At 40.2% G+C, this 24,620-nt stretch overlaps 1 protein-coding gene across 4 annotated transcripts in view; it reads left to right on the top strand.

Moving 5' to 3' along the window:
* Positions 1-24,620, top strand: part of SLC16A1 (solute carrier family 16 member 1) — an 88,638-nt gene that overhangs the window by 28,502 nt on the left and 35,516 nt on the right. Inside the window, exon 1 of one of the 4 annotated variants that reach the window (XM_069480819.1) lies at positions 22,576-23,496. The exons of 2 other annotated variants lie outside the window; for them this stretch is intronic. The gene's annotated coding sequence lies outside the window, so the exon portion shown is untranslated. Of the gene's footprint in view, positions 1-22,575; positions 23,497-24,620 lie in introns of those variants that run through there. One more of the 4 variants, XM_069480817.1, reaches the window with a different exon arrangement.

A 24,620-nucleotide genomic window follows, 5' to 3' on the forward strand; every position in this document is an offset into this window, starting at 1 on the left:
GCTCAACCCCCATCCCAGTGTGTCCAGAAGGTAGGCCATAGAGTCAAAGAGTATTTTCCTGAAGCTTCAATATTTAATGTTGTGTGCCCTGTTCAGTTTTTGGACTTACTTGGGCACTGTTACCCCTTTTTTTCTTGTCTTTGTTTATTGCTCCCTTTTCCCTTTTAGAGTGGGAATGTCTATCCTCTGCCTGTCCACCATTGTATTTTGAAAGCACATAACTTGTTTGAGTTCACAGGATAACAGCTGGAGAGGAATTTGTCTCAGGATGAATCATACCTTGAGTTACACCCATATCTGGTTTAGATGATATTTAATTAATCTTTTTGAGGGGGGACAGTGAGGAGGGATCAATTTCCTTTTTTTTTTTTTTTTTTTTGAGACAGAGGCTCACTCTATTCCCGAGTGCAGTGGCATCACTGCAACCTCAAGCTCCTGGGCTGAAGTGATCCTCCTGCATCAGCCTCCCGAGTAGCTGGGACTACAGGCATGCACCACAACACCCAGCTAGTTTTTCTATTTTTAGTAGGAGTTTCACTCTTGCTCAGGCTGGTCTCAAAGTCCTAAACTCAAGCAATCCTTCCGCCTCAGCCTGGGACTACAGGTGTACACCACGACACCTGGCTAGTTTTTCTATTTTTAGGAGGGGTTTCACTCTTGCTCAGGCTGGTCTCAAACTCCTGAACTCAAACAATCCTTCTGCCTCTGCCTCCTAGAATGCTAGGATTACAGGCGTGAGCCACCATACCCCGCCAGATTTAGATGATATTTAGACGAGACTTTGGACTCAGATTTCAAAGTTGACACTGGAACAAGTTAAGACATTTGAAGCTACTGGAATAGAAAGAGTATATTTTGTATATAAGAAAGACATAAATTTTAGGGGACCAGGGGTAAAATGCTATGGTTTGAATGTCTGTGTTGCCTCCAAAATTCACGTTGAAACTTAATCCTCAGTGCAACAGTAGTAAGAGGTGGGACCTTTAGGAAGTGATTAGGCCATGAGGGCTCCCTCCTCATTAATGGATTAGTGCCTTATAAGAGGGCTTGAGGGGACAATTTTGCCCCTTCTGTCCCTTCCTCCGTGTGATGACACAGCTTTTGTACCCTCTGGAAGATGCAGCAACAAGGCAGTGTCTTGGAAGCAAGAGAGCAGCCCTCAACAGACACTGGACATAGCAGTGCCTTGACTGGACCTCCCAGTCTCCAGAGCTGTGAGAAATAAATTTCTATTATTTGTAAATTACCCAATCTCAGGTATTTTGTTATAGCAGCACAAGTGGACTATGAGATTCAGTAACCAAAATAACTCAGACTACACCTTGAGTGAGTAGTGAACCATGTGGAACATATAACCTCTGGGGTTGCTGTGACAGGCAAAAACAGGGCTGGGGGAGCACATTAGCTTACACCTTCCTCAGCCTAAAAATCCTACATCTCACTTCCTTCATAGGCCGTTAGCCAGATGTTGTCACACAATCTCAACCTAACTGCAAGGGAGGCTGAGGAAAGCAGGGGAGCAGTGGAATATTTGATGAGTACTGTCTATGCATATTAGTCCTATAATTATTTCCTTGAAGGCAAGAATGTCTTATTTACTGATACTCCCAAACATCTAGAAAGGTGCCTGACATTTAGTGTTCACTAACAATTGTTGAATCAATACATTGATGAATTAATCAATGGCACCTGAAGCTGGTATGAATCTACTCTGAAAAGTTTCTAGATAAAATTAGATACTCAAAGTTCACATTAATATTTCAGAAACAACTAGAGTTAACAAGAAGAGGTATTTTGGAAATTATTTATTTGAAGTTGGCAAACTCATTCTCAAATGTAGTTACAGGTTACATAAAATCTTTTTCTATGGGAGCTTAATGATTCTTTAAATTGACTAAAATGTGAGGAAATACAACACTCAACTCTCAAGACCATCCTGAATTTTTGGTTTCATTTAAAAAAGTACAGACTGCAGTCTTCCTAGAAATGATTGCTTAGGGAGTTGGGAACAGTTTGCCATGATGAGAAGAATTTAGTGGAAACAACCCAAATGCCCATCAACACATGATTGGATTAGTAAGCTGTGGTATATGTATACCATGGAATATTACTCAGCTGTAAGGAATAATGAAGATACGCCATCTCTATGGTTCTCCTGGAGAGAGTTGGAACCCATTATATTAAGTGAAGTATCCCAAGAATGGAAAAACAAGCATCACATGTACTCACCAGAAAATTGGTTTCCCTGAACATCACCTAAATACACATCTGGGAACGACACCAATCGGATATCAGACTGAGGTGGGGGGTGGGGGAGGGGATGGGTGTATGCCTACACAATGAGTGCATTGCGCACCGTTTGGGGAATGGTAACGCTTGAAGGTGCTGACTCGGGAAGGGGGCGTGGGGAAGGGAGAGATATATACCTACATGATGGGTGCAACGCGCACTGTCTGGGGAACAGACACGCCTGGAGCTTTGACTTGGGGGGAAAGGCGGTACATGAGCAATGTATGTAACTTGCAATTCTGTATCCCCCATAACAATAAGATGATATAAAATAATAAAAAAAAAGAAAAAAAAGAAATTAATATAAGATTTATTGACACCTTAAAAAAAAAAGAATTTAGATTGTGGTGACATGAAAAGGCAAAGAGTACTGAGGCACGGGGAACTATTCAGTAAGTAGCAGTCCTTTGGGCTCTAATTCAATACCTGTTCTCAATTTTGCCTATATTATTAGGAAGGCAGAAAGAGTTCACTATTGGGTTTTTCACAAAGGAATCTCAAAGTGATTATGAGATATAATTCATCATTCATTCAACAAATGTTTATTAAGCACCAAATATGTACAAAGCACAATGCTTGGTGCTGGAGATTCAAGGTGCAAAAGACAGATATAATTTCTACCCTAAGGGAACTTACAGTCTAACAGGGAAAATGGACGCTGAACAACTGTTACAGTAAGTGTGACATTCATTGCAAAAACGGAAGTGCCAGGTGTCAAGGAGTGACACACTGGTGGCCTACTCCTGGTTTTGAGCAGCAGAAGAGAAGAATCAGGAAAGATCTCCACAAGAAATTGATTTTTCAACTTAAATCCAAATGATAAGAAGGATTTGGCAATGGAAAAGTGAAGGCAAGAGAATTCCAGATGGAGGGAATAGCTTGTCCTCACAATACCCTGCTATGAAGCCACACAGGATTACACGCTTAATTGCACAGCTGGAGAAGTTGTAGAAGAAGAAAGTAACTTGTTCAAGTGACACTGTTTAACAAGGTGCTTAATTAGAACCATAAGCCACATTCCTAACCTTCCAGGGCACACAATTCTCTTTCTAAGGGTGACTCTCTTACCGACTGAAACAGTAGCTAACCCAGTCAATTCCTCTAGTCTATCAGGCACATCAACCAACCAAGAACTATACTGATGTAACAGATATCAATTTACAGCCTGTTTCACAGCCCAGAGGATGAGAACGAAAGAGCCCTAAATGGCTCTCATGCAGGAAGAGGGTGGTGCATAGTGGCAGAGGGGGAAGCTTCTTCAGTGAGAGCCAAGTGCTAAAAGCAGCTGCGTGTGACATTTCCGTCAGCAGTCCTCCCTGCCGCATTGTGTATGAGACACACATCAGATGTTCTGGTTTATGATTTCAGCTTCAGAGTACATACCCTTTGAGATCCAAGCTCATGTATCTCTTCCAGTGGCATGGTGCCTGCTCATTAATTGGGCTCTAAAGCCCATCTGAGAGTGATAACAAACCAAATGCTGAGAGTACTGGGACTCTTTTCTCCTACCCTCAAGGAGGTCTGAAAACTTGTGGATTGGTTGAGTCTCAGGCTCCAGGTGCTGAGTCTCTGTACTTGCTAGAAAGTGACAAAGCACAGGCTACCAAAGATTCTGCACAGATGCCAGAACCATGTCAGAACACAGGTCACATACAGCTACTGTCTTCCCCCGTTTATATCAGCCCAGAGGACAATCTTTTCTCTTTCCTTTGGAAGACACAATAGAGGCTAACTCTTGGAGGTCCCAGGTAAGCACCACTTTATCTGTTAGGTAGATCAGACCTAAGAAGGGCCAAATCTTTGCCTTTTCATATTGTGTTTACCTCCTGAGGTAAATTAGATTAGAAAAATCTATTATTTATAGGGGAGATAACAGAGGAAAGTCCTTATAGGCTTTTGCTTCTTTGATTTAAGAGTAAAGATCCTGATTTCACTGAGATGTCAGCAAATGAAAAGATATGGTTGCATACCAGTCAATCTCCAAAACTTTAAAGTTCCTGTTATTCTGGTCATTTTAAAATTTATTACTTTAGAGATTTCTGTTCAGTATTGGTGTTGAAATCTGTTACTTGCTTGCAAAAACGCTAGGTCATATAATCTCTCAGATTACTTCCCCAAATTATCTTATGTTTATGGAACTATTAGAAAATAAATGTCAGAAAATAAGGTTTTCTTTTTAAAGAACAAAATTACAATAATGACGACAATAATCTGTCCTAATTTAGATGATAGCAGTGTCTGAGCATCAGGGCTGCTTGCTTTATCATTGGGTGGCCACAATTTGTGTCCGAAATTTTTTCATAACCAGATATTAGACCCAATTTTGCATGATTTGAATGATGGGTTGGCTTTGGAAGGAGCACGATAAAGTTAAGAGTGAGGTTATATCAGGGCTTCTTAGTCCGTATTATTTCTCAAACCCCTGTAAGTACATATATATCTGGAGTAATAAATAACCACTTCTTATGGCAAAGTAACCCCTGATAAAATTCATTCATTTAGTCTACAAATATTCAAAGAATATTTCTATAGTATATAGAATACGATATTCACTGTACTGATAAATAAGACCCGATTCCTGCCTTATATCTATAATTTAGCAGAGACCATTAAACACTAGACTGAACTCCAAGGTCAGAGTTTGGGTCTCTTTCAATTGCCCTTTTATATCCAGGGAGAGCACAGAATTAGTCTCATGGTAGGAGCTCAATAAATATTGGTTGAATGTCCAAATGTATAAACAAAAATTTACATGACGTTACCTTTCTAATACAAGGGTGTATCACATTTTTTGATAACCATTTTGTTTGTTGATCAAAATTACATCAACCATTTCTAATATCAGACATCAGTAATTCAGATTCTAGCCAGGCCTGTGGGAAGTTAATTTTAACTTTTACTTCTTATAATCAGTCTGTGGCCTTCAGGGAGGTTAACAGCATGGGCTTTGGGGGAAAGGAGGATGTTAAAAAGAGAGGGATGTTTAAATTAGCACTATGAAGTTGTATGTAGAAGTTTTATTTCAAATGTGCTATTCTGAAGATAACTACAAAGTGTGTGCATGGCTTTTTTTTTTTTTTTTGGCAAATGCCAATTCAAAAGAGGGAAAAAAAGCCATGTTATTTAAGACATAGTTTTTTTTTCTAATCCTAAAATGTTTCCATCTCTTTTTTCAGAGTTAAAAGAACTCTACTTGCCAGATACTGCATTATACATAAGTAGAAAGGAAGAAAGATGAGCTAAAGATCTTGGGAACTAGAAAATCCAATTATTGTTTGTATTCTAAACACTACCTGTGTGGCCTTGGATAAATTTGAACTTTTTCATCTGTAAAATAAATGGAGTTGAATTAAATTATTTCAATATGAATATTTTATGATTTCATCTGACAAACTCTGTCCTTTTTCATCTTTGTTGTTATGTGGAATGCTTAATCATTTCCAGTTTTTGAAAAAAAAAATCACATACCACAGATGCTTAAAATAAAGTAGCTCTCTATAGAATGCCCTTTTTTCAGGTAGTCATAGCACCACTTTAAAATTATTTTTAAAAATCTAAATAAAGACGTAAAGATGAAAATAATCCTACCACTGAAGGATAAACATCTTTAACATTTTGAGTTATACTCTTCTAATATTACTTTTGTGCCCATAATTTTATGCATATTTCCTTAAAACATAAAATTGTGATCACTTTGTATTTAGTGTTTTGAAACCTGTATTCTTTATTTAACAATACATTGTAAGTATTTCCCCATATTTACTTAAAGCATGATTGTTTTTCATGGCTGCATTTGTAATCCATTATTTGAAAATACTACATATTAACTCATCTATTATTGTTTGCCATCTAGGTTATTCATAGTCTCTATTATAAATAACACTGCAGTACACAAACTTGTACAAAAATATGATTTTTCCTAAGGATAAATTCTCATAGCTATAATTAGTCCCACTAGCAATGTATGAGTATGCTGGTTTCCAGATATCCTTGAGGTATGGGGCTTTATAGAGAAACTCTTGTCAATATGCATTGTTTGATTATTACTGAACATATTTTCTTATTTTGTTTTGGTCATTTACATTTTTTGTTGTTGTTGTTAAATGTCTATTCTTTTCCTTTGCCCACTTTTCCATTTCTTCACGATTTTTCTTTTTGAGACACCTCAAATGCCTCATTATTTTAGATGGAGTGCATTTTACAAGGTGCCCTGCAGATTCAAAATTGGTTTTTTCTTTGTTTTTTCTTACAAAGTTGTTTTTAAAGAGCAAAATCACCATAATTACAGTCCCAGACCAAAGCTTTCAATTAATGTCCTTTATTTTACAGTTTTCCTCTGGCCTATCCACATCATTTTATGATTTTGTTTTGCTTTTCAAAGCTAAAACCTACTAGCGAATCATTTTAGGACTTGAATTCTGGAGTACTTTGTCTTAATCTATTTGTGTTGCTATAAAGGAATACCCGAGGCTGGGTAATTTACAAAGAGTTGCTCAACTCGACCTGGTTTCAAATGATCTTCCCACCTTAGCCTCCGGAATAGCTGGGACTACAGGCACATGCCACTATGCCTGGCTAATTGTTTTTTATTTTTTGTAGAAACAAGGTCTCACACTCCATGCCTCAAGAGATTCTCTCACCTCAGCCTTGCAAAGTCCTGGGATTACAGGCATGAAGACATGAGTCACATCTGGCCTCCTTAGGGACTATTAGAAGAAAACTAAGCCAGACAGAAAAAAAAAAAAAAAAATGAGAAATCTGGCTGGGTGTGGAGGCTCATGCCTGTAATCCTAGCACTCTGGGAGGCCGAGGCAGGAGGATCGCTCGAGGTCAGGAGTTCGAGACCAGTGCTGAGCAAGAGCGAGACTCCATCTCTACTAAAAATAGAAAAATTATCTGGACAGCTAAAAATATATATATAGAAAAAAAATTAGCCAGGCATGGTGGCCCATGCCTGTAGTCCCAGCTACTCAGGAGGCTGAGGCAGAAGTATTGCTCAAGCCAAGGAGTTTGAGGTTGCTGTGAGCTAGGCTGACGCCACAACACTCTAGCCTGGGCAACAGAGCGAGACTCTGTCTCAAAAATAAAAAAAAAAAAATGAGAAACCCACAGAACTCCCTGGCTGGGCTCTGATTTACTGGCTAAGCAGGTTATCGTTGATAGTCGATCATTCAAAAGAACAACTTGTAACATGCTGGCCATATGTTGAATAACAATGCACATCTTCACATAATTTATTACCCCCCTACCTTTTTCTGAGCCTTTATTCTTTTCTGAGCCTGTATCTATTATTACTCTCTTTTAATTGCTCTTTTTCTTGTTTTTTTGTTTGGTTGTTTCATTGTATTGTTTGTAACTAGTTTTAGAATGTTTTTTTAGAAAAAGTAAAAGTTTGTGATAACCTTTTGTTTCTGAAATAAACACTGTCCTTATCGAAATTAGGGAAATTACTTCAGCGTCTTTTCTGGGACATCTTTTTTTAAACTAACATTTTAATATTGAAATGTGTTGGTGATGATATTGAAATTAATCTAATATACCAAAGGAGTAATAAAATCTTAACCATTAGAAACTGTTACATGAAAAAGAGGTGCAGAATAGTATATACGGAGTGCTACCAGCATATATAAAAAGAATGTATCCATGTATATACTTAGTATACATAGAATATCTCTGGAAGGAAATAAAAATATTAATAACATAAAAATGTTACTGGTAATATTGCTGACTGTGGAAGTGAGGTGAATGGCTACGGAACTCGGGTACAAGATTTCCTTTTCACTGCATATTGTACTTTTCCAACTTTGTCCCATGTAAAGGAATTAATAATTTAAAAATAGAATTTAATTATAAAAATCTTACTAATTAGTAGTCCAATGTTGGATAACACTGGAATGCCTGAACTCCACATAGTAGGTATTCAGTAAACATGCAATGAATGAACAAATACATGGATGAATTAAGTAAAATAACTGAAGAATAAATTTATTAAACCTACAATTTGATTACTGAAGCCTTGTGGAATCCATAACGTATAGCAGTGTGGTTAAAACGAATGTGCTAAATAAAACTGTAACAATAAGTGGTCAATATCTGTAAACACCTTCAGAAAAGGTAGAAGTGTGATATAAAGAGCTTTGGCTGATAGAAGAACAGCATTTTTACAGGTGGTTCTAGGCTAACGCTTTAAAAGTTCCTAAATAGGCCAGGTGGGGTGGCTCACACCTGTAATCCTACCACTCTGGGAGGCCAAGGTGGGAGGATTGCTTGAGGTCAGGAGTTTGAGACCAGACTGAGCAAGAGTTAGACCCTGTCCCTACTAAAAATAGAAAAGTAGCCAGGTGTGGTGGTGCATGCCTGTAGTCCCAGCTACTCAGGAGGCTGAGGCAGGAGGATCACTTGAGCCCAGGAGTGTGAGGTTGCTGTGAGCTACAATGATGCCACTGCACTCTACGTGTGCAACAGGGCGATACTCTGCCTCAAATAAATAAATAAACAAAGCCAGATTATCCTCCATCCCCTAAATCTGTGAGAGAATTACTATTCAATGGCAAAAACACCTCCTGCATTAACTCTATTTATTATTAAAACATCAGGTCCCAAGTTTGGCTAATGGCAGTTTTATCAACCTTCCTCTCACTGCTAAATAGTGAAATTGTATAATTGTATGAGACTATGTACCTTTTTAAGAACAGAAATAAGGTCTGAATTGAGAGGAAAAACTATTGTTATTTTGTTGGCTTTCTAAATTGAACCAATCCATTAGTCTTTATTACATCATAAGGGATAAAGAAGTATATTTATATATATGCATGTATTTCCTGCAGAGGATGATCCTGATCAATATTCTTCTGAAAAATGATGAAAGGTAGAGCAGACTTCAAATCAATATTTTTATTGCATCTTCTATCTCAGTGAAGCTAACATCAAGGGCTTATACTAAGTGTAAAGTTACCTTACATTTTGTTTACTGCTTTATGTTCTAAGATAAGCAAAGCAGATACCTGCTGTATATTCAGATCAAGCCTTGGGAACTAGCATGGATGTAAAAAGTTGACAGCTTCTTGGAGTCAAAATAATAAATGGAAATCACTGGAATTCTAGTTATTCTTGTTGGGGAGGTGAAGGCTGAGTTGTGGAATTTATTACAGCATAGATTCTTAAAGAGTTTTGCCAGGAAAATAAAGACAACCAGATAAAAGTGGTTTTACACTGAGCAACTCTATGTAAAATGCTTACAACAGTGCCTGGCACAGAGGATGTGCTGTTAGCTACCACTTATTATTATCATTATTGTACTGACACCCAACACTTTATAGCAACAAATATCTAATAGCCATACACGTACATCTATACAAATCAATCTGTATGATACAGAGAGGAAACAACCCCGTTTGTAAAAAATTTATAGTGATACATTTTCAAGGATAAAAGAAAGTTAAATTGTTAAAGAAAAAATAGACAGTTTCTTTAAGGCAATGTCCTTTGCTAGTTTAGCTGGAGCTATGCATCAAAGGTTAAGAAAAGTTAGTGGCCTATTGCTTTCTAAGCAAGTTAAAAACAGAAATTACTAATATTTAAGATGATAAACAGAAACAAATTACACCATAATAATTGATTGCTTTTCAACAATTCTGGTGTCATAAAATTTAACAGAACCAAATTCCACATATATTTTGAATGTGAGAATCAGACTTCCCAGGGAAGTTAGGCACTTGAGTGAGGGCCTATAGAATAACCTCCTTTTATACTTTTTTCCAGATGAAGGTAAAATGCCAAGAGAGAGTGACCAGGAGAAAGGCTAAATAACCAGCTGCCTAGAGAACTGCCTTCATGGGAATGTCCTTAGCTGTCATCTCTGTGTGCCACCATTTCTGAACATCTTTATTTTTGGATACCTTCCAGTCTACAAAAACAAAAAGAGGAGGGATAAAAGGAATTGTATTACAATTGTACTGGATGATTGAGAGGTGGAAAATGTTCTGTAGGGAGTTAAAATTGTTTTGCAATCTCTTTGAAAAGGGGTAGGCAAAAATCTTCTTGAAAAGAGTGTCCCAATTCCTAGTAGAGATTATTTTAGAAAGATTAACTTTTCAAGTTGGCAGGAAGTCATACCAAACACTAACACAAAAATTTCTTTCCAATATATAGATAGAAAATCAATCTTTGGGGCATTAGGTCTTTCTCCCTTAAAATATGCTGTTTTCCTCCCTCCTTCCAGTTTTCTCTCCTAAGAGAAAAGAAATTTGCTTTGCTAACCTAAGAAGAAGTTTTCCATATGGATAATGTATAAATGAGATCACAAAATGTTAACATGGCTATCCAACACTTTTAACATAATTTCTGAATACTACAGATTTTCTATTTTTTTTTTTTAAGAGACAGGGTCTTGTTTTGTCACCCAGACTGGAGTGCAGTGGTGTGATGCAATCATAGCTCACTGCAGCCTTGAACTCCTGAACTGCAGAGCTCCCCTATGGAAGGCTGAGGCAGGAGAATAGCCTGAGGCCACAAACTCCTGGTCTCAAGCAATTGTCCTGTGTTGGCCTCCCAAAGTGCTGGGATTACAGATGTGAGCCACTGCTCCTGGCCTGCATTTTTAATAGCAGATCAACATATTAGGAGTTTGGAATGCCTGAATTTTAAAGTACAAAGATTGTATGCATTTTTGCTTGACATCCTTAATACTTCAGCAGATCCACAAATAGCCTAGAGGAATCCTTTCCATGGATTGGTAAAGCTTATGAATATGCAATGTCAAAAAAAATAAGAAAGAGATGTAGGTTTTCTGGAGGAGGTAGGGCAAGATAAGGAATCTAATTTGCAAGCCAATTCTTTTATCAAAATAATCATGCACCCCTAGGAAAGAAACAGGAAATGAAACATTTTATATAAAATTTGGATTTGGAGGTGGCCTTCCTAAGCAATTTATTGGAAAGTAAACAATAATTATGTAGAAATAACTTGGCTGGTAAATATGATAATTATGAAACCTTATTAATTCACATTAATTAGCAGGAAAGCTAAATTTAATCAAGAAGAGGTTTGCATTATATAACAGAATTATTAAAATTGCTCCCTTGCTAGTCTACCTGCTTCTTTTCCATGTCCATGTTATTACATAAACAGCTGACTAGTAAAAGGAAGAAGTGCTTTCTATGAAGGAGAAACAGCATGCACACAGCCTTAAAGTTCAGGGTTGGGACTGTAAAACAGCTCTGCATTTTCCTCTTATCATCCTCCTCATCCCCACCCTTCCCTATGACCTCAGGATTTCGAACAAAATAGAGGAATGAAAATAGTCTAGCATTAAGAACACAGGCTAGGAATTAAGTAGACCTAGGTTTAGATCTGTTTTATAGTATTTATACGCTAAAAATTGCCCAATTTATGACTAAGCATAATTTAGTGGCCAGGAAAGGTGGCTCATTCCTGTTAATCTTAGCACTCTGGAATGCTCAGGCAGGAGGATCTCCTGAGGCCAGGAGTTCCAGACCAGCTGAGCAAGAGCAAGACCTCATCTCTACAAAAAATAGAAAACTTTGCAGGACGTGGTGGCGCACGTCCTAATTCCAACTGTCTGCTGCTGCTGTTGGGAGAGGGCCATAAAGTCTAACTTCTCACAGTGAAAGATCTCACAGCATGGACTACGGATGCCAGGACACCCAGAATGCCCTAGAAAGAGGCAATCTTAAAATTAAGCTCAGTTTCTCATGAGGCTGAGGCAGGAGGATTGCTGGAGCCCAGGAGTTTGAGGATGCAGTGAGCTATGATGATACCACTGCACTCTAGCCGGGGTGCCAAGAGGGAGACCCTGTCTCAAAAAGAAAAACAAAAACAAAAAAACTCAGTGACATTCCTGCAAGTTTCGGAGGATGGAATGGGAGTGCCCTAGGTTCTTGGTAGAAGGCCTTTGTTTAGGAGAATATTTGCAGTGACTGGGAGTTCTTCCAGTAACTCCTGGAGTTCACACATTTATCATTCTACTGGATTCTATAAAGTGGTCTTAGTAGCCATTGTAGCCTGAATTACATACTACCATGTTATGGTTAAAGCACACTTGGGCTGTTTCATGCATGATGTGGTCTCGTCTGGGCTGATCAAATGAGTGACTAGTGAAACAAAGGGGATACACGTGATGGAGTTAGAAGGCTCCCAGATTGACTAATCTTTTAATTGGAAACAGGAGCAAAAACCTATTATCTAGCCTGTCTGGGCCTGATGGGAGCATGAGATGAAGATCATACCTAGTCCTCTACTTGGATGGCCACACTGTGTGTTACCCATTTGCAATTTATTGTTTTGTGCCCCTTATTGTCCTCTTGTGTGGCATGTAACTTCTCCAGATTCTAGTTCTTGCTGTGGCTATGGCAAGCGTACATTAGACAAGATAATGAGATGTGTGAGCAGAGGGGAATGAGGTTGTAGTGAAAACAATGGCTACAGTATATTGGTGTATTCTGAGCTCGGAGAGTTACTATACTTTTGGTTTTCGGATAACCAAGTAGACCAGCTGTCCATGGGATAGGTAGCATAGAACAAAATTTATTCCTCCACTGCAAGATTTTCCAGTTTCTTTCTTGCTACCAAATTAGAGGTGATAGACAGTGAGAAGTATATCTATGACTTTAAAGAGGGCTCTCCCAAAGTACGATAAAATTAAAGGCCCCAGTCTCAGACCATGAGTTCTAGAGAGAAAAGAACTTGTCCATTTGACTGTGGAGCCTGGGGATGAAGACTGTCTAGTGCAAAGGATGAAGTGGGCCATTTTTAGTCACTGTGGCCATGGTGACTAAAATGGAGCCATGGGTCTGACATAGGGGAAAATTGTGAAGTTGTAAGGAAATCCACCAGGTCTCTTAAACTTGAATGCTGATCAGGCAAAGGTGAAAACAAGAGACTCTCCACACAGGGAGGGAACTGCCAAACCTTCTTACTATGACCCTTGTTCTGAGATTAAACTTTTCCTTGGGCATCTTTTGTAAATCACCACTGGCACCATGAGGAGGACTCAGGGAGGGAGAATTCTGTTTGCCTATCTCTTAAATACTGCAGCAGAGACCACACTGGAACAGACTGGTCTGCTGCAATGTCTTGTCTGCCCCACTCCCCCAATCTGCCTGCCCAGCCTTCACTTCCTAACCCCCACACAATTTTCTTGTTGCTTCTCCCTTTATATCGATTAAAAATAACGTGTTAGAAGTTTTTAAGAATTCTATTTTTCTTTTGAATTAATGAATAATGTATTATGTAGAGATGTCAAGCAGATTTGGACTGTAGTTAGTATTGTACAGGGAAATGTACTTCATGCAGTATATTTTAAATGTACTTCATGCAGTATATTTTAAACGTTTCAATTTGGATGCCTAGAAGGGTATGGGACTCTTTCCCCACACTGCTCAGCACTCCTTATTAACTTATACTAGGCTGATTAACTTTTTCCTAGTCATTGAAGGCTTTTCAGCTTGGATCCTTGATTTAGATTAAACTTGATTGAAGTTCATGGATAAGTTGATGATATGCTGATAAACAGACTTAAAAATATGAATGTTTACCTCCATTTTTGGTTCTCCAGGCATAGGCAGCCCTGTGGCAGAGGCCACTTCCCCCTATCAGTGAGGAGGGCCCTCAACAGTTCTTAACTCAAAGCTGTAAGTCCAGATCCTAAAAAGGTATATCCAGAAGTGTCACCTTCCATTTGTTCCATGTTCTAAGTTTTTCTGTGTGAGGATTCTCTTCTTTGAATGACTGATAATGAGCACATCTATCTTATTTAGGGAAACATTTACACCTTACCCACAAGGGTATGATCTTATTCTATGACTGTAAAAAAATAATCATATCAGAGTGCAGAACATCTGAATCCATGATTTGTGCAAAAGGTGAGATAGGCGAAGGAAGGCTGCATTCTATTAATACGTAGCTTAGAAGTAGGTTTGGTAGGCCCTAGACCTCACCTGGGTACAGGTGTCAGAGTTACTGTGTGGAACAGGGCATCATGGCAGATTTGGGGCTCTCAGAGGTAGCCACAAATTGAGTCCTGTGCTTTATTTAAGCCTCATCTTGTTTACCAGTGCAGCAGTATCAAAGTCCAAGTAGACTACTCAGATCGGCTCCCAAAGCAGGTGGATACTAAAGCAGTCATTGTGATCTAAGAGGCCTCCTTTGCTGCATGCACCCAACTCCCGAGTCACAGTAAGCCTGATGTGCAGGTGTTCAGTAATTCCAACTGTCTGCTGCTGCTGTTGGGAGAGGGCCATAAAGTCTAACTTCTCACAGTGCAAGATCTCATGGCATGGACTACAGATGCCAGGACACCCAGAGTGTCCTAGAAAGAGGTGATCTTAAAATGAAGCTATTGAAAAAGCATGCCCCAAAATCTCTGTCCTCAACTTAGCTACCTAGAGACTCACAACTACCCCAAATTCAGATAAGCAAGGGGTAGTTCAATATACCTGTGGTTTCAAAGGCAGCTTTGGAGCCAAACACTTTCGTAATTCTTTAACTCTACCAAGGGTAAAAGGAATCTAGAATAGGATCTTTCTAAGTCAAGATGGCCCCAAATTCTATATATTAATTTCCTATGGTATTAATAGCTACAAATGACAATTTCTACTCACGTATTTTTGGTGAGAACTAAATGATGACTATTTCCTAATGACCCCAGACAATACTTATGTGACCTTGTAAAACAGGGATTATAATAGTTCCTAGTTTATAGCTTTTTTTTTCTTTTTTTGAGACAGAAGTCTCTCTCTATCACCCAGGCTAGAGTGCAGTGGTGTCATCATAGCTTACTGCAACCTCAAACTCCTGGGCTGAAGCGATTTTCTGCCTCAGCCTCCCAAGTAGCTGGGACTACAGGCATGTGCCACCAAGTCCAGCTAATTTTTCTACCTTTTTTGTAGAGATGGGGTCTCATTCTTTCTCAGGCTGGTCTGGAACTCCTGGCCTCAAGCAATCCTCCCACCTCGGCCTCCCAAAGTGCTAGGATTACAGGTGTGGGCCATAGCAGCCAGCCGATATAGCATTTTTTTGAGTAGTTAGTAAGTTAATACGTCTGAAGTGCCTGGCATATAGTATATAGTAAGTATTCCATAAATCTTAGCTGTCATCAATTTATTATTGAACCCCACCCCCATCTTCCTAAAATACTTTATTAAAGATAGGAAAAAAGGAAGGGAGGGAGGGAAGGTGCTCAGGGGTAGGACTTTAGTGGCCAGGGTCAAGGAAGAAAATAGGTCTGGCGAATATGTAGGACCATTGTCTAGAAGGAATGCTTCCTAGGGAAGATCTTAAACAGCGATGATGTAGTTTACAAGGAGTATGGGCCAAAACCATCTCTATGCTGGCAGAGACAAGGAGCAGGAGACAAACTATATCAGACTACAGAATAGAGTAAGGGTATAGGAACTGGACTGCCATAGATACAGAAACCCTCAGGTGATATAGCTGCAAACAAATGGAATTAGAGGATAAATAGGTCAAAAAGGAATATTCTCAGTTACTTGTTTTCTATACTTGTTTTGTCATCTTTGAAGTCTTTAAGCATTATTCTAAGTTTATCATAAAGTTTAGGTATGTTTCTAACTTGTGTGCTTTTTAATCTAAATTAAGTTTTGGAAAATTATTAAGAAATAATGTAAATGTCCCCTACTATCAAGCCATTGCAAATATTAAAAAATGTAGTAAACAATACGTACAATATGATTCCTTAAAAATATATATATATTTACATGTATGTGTACCAAAACAATTCTCAAAGATCCAAAGAAGTAGTAAACCAAATCCTTGACCACCAATATGGAACACACAAAAAACTAGTAGCCAGTAATTTTTGACTAATTTTTCATGTTGAAGAAATTTTTATTGCAAGCAATTTGTTTTCTACCAAACTGTTTAGGCCAAATCATCTCATGCCAACAGAGAGCCTGAGAAGCAACTGATTAAGATGCTAAACTTGTGCACGCTGGTGAGATAAGTGAAAGCTTGAAATGAGCCAGGAAAGCAGATGAAAAATGGAAAAAGGTCAGGGGCTTGGAGTATATCTCACCAAAACCCAGTTAGTCTTCAAAAGAAATGGCAAATTCATCCTAGATCCAGACGTAGGACTTGGGAAGCAGCAGGACTACATTTGACATATAACTTGAAATTAGATGAAGATATTCTGAATGAGAGGACTCTCAAAGAAGAATGTTTATCTCCTTTACCCTAGGTATTTGCTTAGCAAACCCTTTTTCCATACATGGTTTAAAAGCAAATTTCATTTTCCATATTCCCTATTAAATTATTATAAATTGTGAATGGGTGAGAGTATTCTTAATTGATTACATATTGTGTTTAAAGAGAATCCTTTCCTAAAAGAAATCAAGAAAACAATTCCAGGCCAGGCGCGGTGGCTCATGCCTGTAATCCTAGCACTCTGGGAGGCCGGGGCAGGAGAATTGTTCGAGGTCAGGAGTTTTCGAGACCAGCCTGAGTAAGAGCGAGACCCCGTCTCTACTAAAAATAGAAAGAAATGATCTGGACAGCTAAAAATATATATAGAAAACAATTAGCCGGGCATGGTGGCACATGCCTGTAGTCCCAGCTACTCGGGAGGCTGAGGCAGGAGGATCGCTTGAACCCAGGAGTTTGAGGTTGCTGTGAGCTAGGCTGACACCATAGCACTCTAGCCAGGGCAAAAAAGCAAGACTCTGTCTCCAAAAAAAAAAAAAAAGAAAAGAAAAAAAACCAAAGAAAACAATTCCATTTATAATAGCTACAAAAAAAATAAGATACGAATCAACTTAACCAAGAAGTTGAAAGATTTCTACATTGAGAACTATAAAACACTGATGAAAGAAATTGAAGATGACACAAATGGAGAGACAGCCCATGTTCATACATTGGAAGAATTAATATTGCTAAAATGGCCATACTACCCAAAGCAATCTATAGATTTAATGCAATCCCTACCAAAATAGCAAAGCCATACTTCACAGAAACAGAAAAGACAATTCTAAAATTCATATGTAACCACAAAAGACCCCAAATAGCCAAAGCAGTCTTGAGCAAAAAGAACAAAGCTAGAGGCATCACAGTACCTGACTTCAAAATATACTACAAGGGTATAGACACATAGCCCAATGGAATAGAGAGCCCAGAAATAAATTCCCACACCTACAGCCAACTGATTTTTGACAGAGGTGCCAAGAACACACATTGAGAGAAGACAGTCTCTTTATTAAATGGTTCTAGGAAAATTGGATGGCCACATATAGAAGAATGAGACTACATCCCTACCTCTCACCATATATACAAATCAACTCAAAATGGATTAAAGACTTAAATGTAAAACTGGAAACTATGAAATTACCAGAAGAAAACAAGGGAAATGCTTTATGACACTGGGCTGGGTAAGTATTTTTAAAATAAGACCTCAAAAGCACAGATAACAAAAGCAAAAATAGACAAATGGGATTACACCAAACTGAAAAGATTTTGCACCACAAAGGAAACAAATTAACAAAGTGAAGAGACAATCTACAGAATGGAAGAAAATATATGCAAACTATACACCTAACAAGAGAGCAATATCCAGAATATATAAAGAACTTAAAAAGAAAAAACAACGTTGATTAAAAAATGGGCAATAGACATTTCTCAAAAGACGACATACAAATGGCCAACATGTAAATGAAAAAATGCTCAACATCACTAATTATCAGGGAAATGCAAATCAAAACCATAATGAGATACCACATCAGTCCAGTTAGAATGGCTACTATGAAAAAGACAAAAGAAAACAAGTGCTGGCAAAGAACTGGAGAAAACAGAACATTTAAAGATTGTTGGTGGGATTGTATATTAGTAGAGCTGCTATGGAAGACAGTATGTAGATTACTCAAAAAATTAAAAACAGAACTACTTTATGAGCTAGAAATCCCACTGCTGGATATATATTCGAAGGAAATGAAATCAGTATATTGAAGAGATATCTGCACTCCCATGTTTATTGCAGCAATATTTACAACAGCCAAGATATGGAATCAACACAAATATCCAACAATGAATGAATGGATAAAGAAAATGGAATACAATTCAGCCATAAAAAATGAAATCCTGCCATTTGTGACAACATGAATGAAACTGGACATAATGTTAAGTGAAATAAAACAGACACAGAAAGACAAATACCATATGACCTCACTCATGTGGAATCAAATTTTTTTAAAAAAGAGTTTATATGCTAGCAGCAGAGAGAACAGTGGCTACCAAAGACTGGAGAGGGGAGAGGGGTGGGTAGGGTGGGAAGAGGTTGGTTAACGTGTACAAAGTGACAATTAGATAGGAGGAATCAGTTCTGGTATTTTATTACACAGTAGGGTTGATAACGGTGAACAGTAAGGTTTTTTGGTTTTTTTGTTTTTTTTTTTTTTGAGACAGAGTCTGCTCTGTTGCCCAGGCTAGAGTGCCATGGCATTAGCCTAGCTCACAGCAACCTCAAACTCCTAGGGCTCAAGTGATCCTCCTGCCTCAGCCACCCAAGTAGCTGGGACTACAGGCACTTGCCACCACGCCTGGCTAATTTTTTGTTTCTATTTTTATTTATTTATTTATTTATTTTGTTTCTGTTTTTAATTGGCTGGCTAATTTTTTCTATTTTTAGTAGAGATGGGGGTCTCAGTCTTGCTCAGGCTGGTCTTGAACTCCTGCCCTCTAGTGATCCTCCTGCCTCGGCCTCCCAGAGTGCTAGGATTACAGGCATGAGCCACTGCACCCAGCTAACAGTAAGGTATTGTATATTACATACTAGCTAGAAGAGAGGCTTTTGAATGTTCTCACCACAAAGAAATAAATGTATGAGGTGATAGATATACTAAATACTTTGATTTCATCAGCATACTCACTCTCTCTCTCTCTCTCTATATATATATATGGAAACATCAGACTGTACCCCATAAATATGTACAAGGTGTGAATTAAAAAAAAAGAATCCTTTTCTGTATTGTTAGTAAAATGTGTATAACAGCACCTATTTCCTACATCACAAAAATGATGGAATAGTGAAGGAAATGTAAATGAAGGAAGTGAATTCCAGAGAAAACACATTGTAATTTTATTTTTCTCCTTTTCCAGATAAAGCAATTGAGCAACTTACTCAGCTTGAAGAGTAACTACATTGTTATATTATAATTTTCAAATTTTACATTTCTCATTCTAACACTAATTTCTGAAGTTGTAATTCTTCCCTTGAAATCTTTACAAGTTTTGCTCACTTAACAGGCTTGCAAACAAGTGTATAGCATCATCCAATCTATCAACCTTTAAAACAGAAACGTTAATCCTGGGAATTTTGTGATAAAGCTAAAAACCACCTGAGAGCACTATGGCTTCTCTGGTTTTAATGTAATGATTCTGAAGGACCGTCATGACAAAATGCCTTTCTCTTAAAAGATTGTACTTGGTACAGTAAGGAGAATCTGGAGCTTCATGATCTGGTTCATCTGATCATGCCATTCATTAGATGGGTGGCCTCAGAAAAGTCTTTTAGCTCTTCTTGGACTTATTTCCATTTTGCTAAAAAGTGAGGGGTGTGCTAGATGATCTCCAACCTCCTCTCAGCTCTAATTTCTGATCCTATGCCTCCTAGTTTATTTCTTCAACATCTCATGGCTTAAATCAGGAAGAAAACCTAGCAGAAGAGCAAGAATTTTACCTGTATTTCATCATTTTCACCAGCTCATCCACCCGCCCTTTTTCTACTTTTCCAGCTAAGAGCCTTGGAATTGCTTTTGATTTTTCTCTCTTATGCACTTATAGACAAATTATAATAATATTAATTCATAAAAACTTGCAGAGCACTTTCCTAGTTTTACCAATCACTTTTGCAAATACTATTTCATTTGATCAACACAACAGCTCAGGCTTGTGGGTATTATCTTCAATTTACCCAATTAGGGAACTGAAGCCCAGAAAAGTTCAGTGAATTAATTGCCCAGAGTAAAACAGACAGTAGTTATGGGACCAGGTCTTCTAATTCCAAACTCTATACCCTTTTTCACAACACTAAAATCCTTATCAGGGAGAGATTCAGGGTTTGCAGGGCCTAACGTGTCTATAATTTTGGGGGCTATCTTCAAGAAAAGGAGTACAAAATTACAACATAACACAAAATATGATCCTGTGAACATACTGTTAGGATCCCTCTCAGGGCCTTGGAGGATCTAGTCAAGTGAAAGCACTTTAGGGTTAATCTTTAGGGTTAGGTTTCATGGAAAATCTGCTTTTCCATGGTTATACATTTAGTGCTTACTATATACTAGACACCAAAATAAATACTAATTTTATTATCATAATGACCTTATGAGATAGGTATTACTAGAGTGGAGAGTGAGGTTCAGAAAGGTAAAATGACTCGCCTTAGGGCACAGAGCTAGGAGGCAGAAGTATCAAAGTTGGAACTCAGGAGATCTGGCCCCCAGATCCATACTGTGAAATCTACCACACTACGCTGCTCTATGAGCCTTCTTTTGAAGCCTCCTGGGAATCATCTTATTTTACCACTTTCCACTCCATTCCATAGTGCAGGTCCTAAGAAATTGACACCTGAACGAGTCTCCTATGCTCTAACTTGATTCTCCTCACCATCTACTTGAACACTGCCGCCACCCTTACAATGCTTAAGCACTCCTAAGTCCTGGCTGTCCCAGTGACCTGAAATGCCCTCCCCTTCTCTGCATTTATCAAATGTAAAAAGTAATCACTGTATTACTCATAAGCAGTACTTGGCCATGGATTCTATACTGTCTTCTACTAACATATCAAATTGTTATGGGAAGCACCTGATCCTACTCCAATCCTTACTCCTCCTGAACCTCAGGTTCTCCATATGCAAAACGGAAACTGTAAGGCTTAATTACAGGGTTGTTGTGAGAATTAAGCCTACAGCCAATGGGAGACCGAGTACTTGGGGGGGACAGGCAGGGTCCTGGCATGCAGCAAGTGCTAAATAAATGTTGGTTTATTTGTCCCTGACTCAATCTCCCCCCAAAACTTGCAAGCTCTTTGAAGGCAGAGGCCTTGATTCATACTTTTTTGGTATTTCTCAAAAGTCCTGGGCATCAGAGACACTTAATGATTAAACATCAACAGACTCACTTTGGCTGTCTGATCACAATGGCTCTTATCACAAAAACAGATTCCGGAGTCTGACTTCGAATGTTGGCCACTACTAGCTCTGCAACGTCTGGAAAGTCACTTCATCTCTCTGAGCCTCATGTCGCTGATTTCTAAAATATTCGTAACAGTACCTACTTCACAGGGGTGTGAGGATTATACAAGATAATTCAGGCGAAGTGCTCAGCGTGTCATCAGCCCAACGCTGTGAGCTGTCATTCTATCGTGTCCTCAGTGAATTGTCCATCGCCGTCTGGCCTCTCCGCGGTCCCATCGCCCCACGCTTCCGAGGCAGACACCCCGCCGCCGCAGCGGGCCAGCCTCCCCACCCTCTTACCTGCTCCACCCTCTTACCTGCTCTTCTCTCCCGACTAGTCTTTAATCCCCACCACTCATCAACGCCACAGGCCGGGCTCTGTGGTGAGAAAGTTCCACACAGTCTCTCCTCAAAGCCTCCTAAGGGCCCATGAAATCGGGTCTGTTACTGTTGCCACTTGAGAGACGAGGAAACAGGCCCAGAGGGTTTGAGCAACTTCCCCGAGGTCAGAGAACTAAAGCGTCAGGCCCGGACTGGAATCCGAACACATCCGAGTCCACAGCCCGGGCTCTAAGGCGCCGGCCGCCGGGCGCCTTCCCGGGTCCGAGCGGCCCCGCGTCCATTCAAATGCTGCCCAGTCCCTCCTCTTCAGTGGCTTCCCGGCTCCTCAGCGCGCCCGTCGCCCCCCACACCTCAGGGTCAGGCCTCCTGGCGGCTTTTCCTTTATCTCTGCCAGAAACTGAGGGGTGAGAGCAACGTTTGTGTCGGGACGCGCGCAGGTCGCCGCGAGCTCCTCCGACAGGGGCGGAGAAGCCAGCCTGGCGGAGCGTGGCGGCTCTGAGCCGCATAGCAGGGGCGCGGCGCGCGGGTCTGGCGGGGCTGCAGGTCACGTGGCGGGGAGGGGGCGTCGGCGCGCACGGGCGAGCGAGCGAACGGGCGCGCGCGGCTGAGAGCTTGTGGAGGCGCGAGTCGCAGTTCGGGTGTATGTATGGCGGGGAGGGGCGGGCGGCCCAGAGGGCCGGCTCCGCCCCCTGTGCGCATGCTCCGGCCTCGGCGGGTTATAAGGCAGCAGTGCCGGCCGGGCCAGACAAAGTGGCGAGCTGCGACGTGACTAACCGGCCGCGTGGGTGCTCGGACGCGCGAACAAGGCAGCGGGCGAAGGACGCGAGCCAGACCCTGGGCCCCGCGTAACTCCAGCCCGCTCCGCAGCGTCACGCACACGCTCGGCGCCGCGAGCCGCGCACATAACGGTTAGTTGGGTAGCAGCCGGCGGGGTTCGGCGTGGACCCTGCGGTGCCCACTCCGCCCTGGTGGGGTAGGAGAGACCTCGGGAGTGGGGAGACCTCTTCTCTGGGGGAAGGGAGGCGGCCCGACCGAGGACATCCTGGCCACGGGCAGCCGCGTGGCCCCAGCGCGCAGCGTTGTTGAAGGGGACCTTGAGGCGCCGGGGACAGCGCTTCTCCTGGGCTAGCCGTGGGCCCCGTGGTCAGGTGCCGGCCACTGGCCTGTCTGTCCAAGGAGTTGGGTCGTGGTGCAGTGACCTTGGGGATGTCGCTTCCCCTCTAGTCTTAAGTAGGCTCTTCTAGAGATGCTTTGATCTTGAATAGGGACGACGTGGGGCTGCTTCACGTGGTACCTCCAGACTCTCCTGGCCGCTTTCTGCTCCAAAGGAAGGGACTCCGGGCGGGAGTTATTTTGGATTCGTGGCTTGTCCGCCCCAGCCTTCTCGGCCCGCCGATTCTTGTCCCACCTGGTGACTTTCAAGAGTGATAAGGGAAACTGCCTTCCCCGCAGCCAAGGCGTGACTGCAGGGTTCGAATGGACTCTGCGGAGGGGATGGGGCAGCCGCAGACTCACGGGACTGGTGCTGACGGGGGCTCTTTGTCATTCAACCTGTGGCTGCCGAATGTCCGCCGCTGTGCCCTCCTGTTCCTGGACTTCAGGCGGCCCTGTTGAGACGAATCTGAAGGATAGCGTTACACTGGTCAGATGCACGCTTTTTGTTCCAAGTACATCTTTTTTTCCCGCGTGCATTTTAACATTTCATTTCTTTGTCGGAATATATTTGGTGCAACAAGCAGTTGCCAAAATTAGTTTGTAATTAATCTAAACCAGGAAACAAACTTGTTACTACTTTAGTCTTTCCCTGGGTTTCTACTGGGTGATTGTAAACTGGGTTTCTACTGATAAGAGTAAAATGTTTACAAGCTACTTTATTTACCAAAACTAGTTTTGAAATTTTTTTTCAAAAATTATTCTGGTTTTGAGATAAAATGTGTACACATCAATTCCCCGATAAAATAAGTGTGGGGTTAGTAACTACTGGAATTTTGTGTGAGTTGTGTGAGAGTTTGGAAGAGTATGAGAGGAATTAAGCCTTTACTAAACAGTTTTTTATCTCAGCTACCAGCCCAGCGAGGTGAAGCAAAAACTATGTATCTTCAGTTTTTTAAGTGTTAAACAGTACCCATAAATCCAAGTCCTATACCCTGGGGTACAACTTTGCCTTCAGATTGCCATAGAAATGATCAAGAATTCAAGACATCTAGCACTTAAAACATGTAGTGGTTAGATATTTGTTTAAACAAAAATTGAATATATTTTAGTAATTTATTCTGGGTTTAGATAGATGCTGTTGTTTCATCAGATTACAGTGACCTTTGTTGAATGTACAAGTTAATGATCTGAGGAGCATTTTATGAGATATTTATAACTGAATAGATTTAGTTGGAAGCTTAACGTAATATAGGCTGTAACATCCGTAAACAGATTAACAAGGAGAAAAGGATCATACCACCATAGGATGAAACTAACTGGTTAGTGTTTCAATAATTTGCATATCTCTTGGCCTTTTAAATATTAAAGCATATAATATTAGCTCTGGAAAGAATATAATGACCAGCTGGTCAGGTTCCTTTATTTTACAAATAAGGAAACTGAGGCTGGAGAGGTTAAGTGACCTACCATTTTAGGTGTGAAAACTTGTTAATGGTTGGGTGGGAACTATGTGTGTTATTTGACTCCCATTTTTGTAAGGTTGTCACTCCTGAGTTTTCTCTAAGATTGTAAATATGGATACAAATTATCTCAGTCTCAAAATAGATTTTTATTTTTTACTTTTTATTTTTTCTTT

Source organism: Eulemur rufifrons, chromosome 8 (genome assembly GCF_041146395.1).
Source record: "Eulemur rufifrons isolate Redbay chromosome 8, OSU_ERuf_1, whole genome shotgun sequence".
NCBI classification, from domain to species: domain Eukaryota; kingdom Metazoa; phylum Chordata; class Mammalia; order Primates; family Lemuridae; genus Eulemur; species Eulemur rufifrons.